This window comes from Acinonyx jubatus, chromosome X (assembly GCF_027475565.1).
Source record: "Acinonyx jubatus isolate Ajub_Pintada_27869175 chromosome X, VMU_Ajub_asm_v1.0, whole genome shotgun sequence".
NCBI lineage: Eukaryota > Metazoa > Chordata > Mammalia > Carnivora > Felidae > Acinonyx > Acinonyx jubatus.
In genome coordinates this window covers 73,116,024-73,117,514 of record NC_069389.1, presented here as the reverse complement: position 1 = coordinate 73,117,514, position 1,491 = coordinate 73,116,024, and the positions used below count along the sequence as shown (strand labels likewise).

The 1,491-nt window shown below is 37.8% G+C and overlaps 1 pseudogene; it reads right to left on the bottom strand.

Moving 5' to 3' along the window:
* Window positions 1-588: 588 nt before the first annotated feature.
* LOC106977693 (peptidyl-prolyl cis-trans isomerase A-like) lies at window positions 589-1,187 on the bottom strand (annotated as a pseudogene).
* Between the last annotated feature and the right edge of the window lie 304 nt (window positions 1,188-1,491).

Sequence of the window (1,491 nt, the reverse complement as noted above, 5' to 3'; positions counted from 1 at the left end):
TAATATTGTACAGTACTTGTCTTTCTTTGATTTATCATGCTTAGCATGATGTGCTTAAGGTCCTTCCATGTTTTTACAAATGACAGTATATACCCCTTTCTCATGGCTGAGTAATATTTCATTATGTATAAGTGCCACATCTTTGTTACCTATTTATTCATTGATGGGCATTTGGGTTATTTCCATATCTTGGCTATTGTGAATAGTGCTGTAGTAAACATGAGAGTGCATATATTATGTCAAAATCCTGTTTTCATCTTTTTGGATATATACCCAGAGGTGGAATTGCTGGATCATATGATAGATCTATTTTTTATTCTTTTGAGAAGCCTCCCTATTGTTCTCCATAGTGGTTAAACAAATTTATGATCCTACCAACAATGTGTATGTATTTTTTTAAAAGGCCCACACCTGTTGCCTCATCTTGATAATAGCCATTCTAACAGGTGTGGGGTGATATCACATTGTGGTTTTGATTTTGTTGTTGTTATTATTGCTGTTTAGTTTTTATTTCATATTCATAAACTTAACTCTGCAATCCAGCTAGACTTAGAGGGGAATAAAGAAACTATTGAACCTATAGAACTGCAGTGAGAGCACAAAGATTATAGGATATTTCAAGCAGATGGGGGTGAAAGGGTGCTCTCCTGAGCTACAGAAGGAATGGTTGTGGGAATAAAACACAAGTCAAATCTATTAGAGTTGTCTATAATCAGCAATAGTGATCTTCTTGCTGGTCTTGCCATTCCTGGACCCAAAGAGTTTCATGGCTTCCATTATATTCATGCCCTCTTTCACCTTGCCAAAGATCACATACTTATCCTTCAACCACTCAGTCTTGTCAGTGCAGATGAAAAACTGGGAATCATTTGTGTTGGTTTCAGCATTTTCCAAGTATAGATGCCGTGGCCTGTATGCTTCAGGATGAAATTCTCATCATCAAATTTCTCACCATAGATGGACTTGCAGCCAGTGCCATTATGGCATGTAAAGTCACCATTCTGACACATAAATCTTGGGATAGTCCTGTGAAAGCAGGAATCTATAACCAAATCCTTTCTCTCCAGTGCTCAGAGCATGAAAGTTTTATGTTGTCTTTGGAAATTTGTCCTCAAACAGCTCAAAGAAGACACAGTCCAAGGGCTTGCTCACCATAAGGAGGTCAAGAACACAGTGGGGGTGACCATGGCTGGATGGCGCAGGGAGCTCCAGGGTGGTGGGCATCTGCAAGGCCTCATTGTTGTTTTGATTTTCATTTCCCTGATGATGAATGATGTTGAGCATCGTTTCACATGCCTGTTGGCCATTTTGATGTCCTCTTTGGAAAAATGTCTATTTAGTTCATCTGCCCATTTTTTTCTTGGATTGTTTGTTATTTGTTATTAAGTTGTATGAGTTCTTTATATATTTTGGATATTAGTTCCTTATCCAATGTATGGTTTGCAAAAACTTTCTCCCATTCTGTAGGTTGTCTTTTTGTTTTTGACTGTT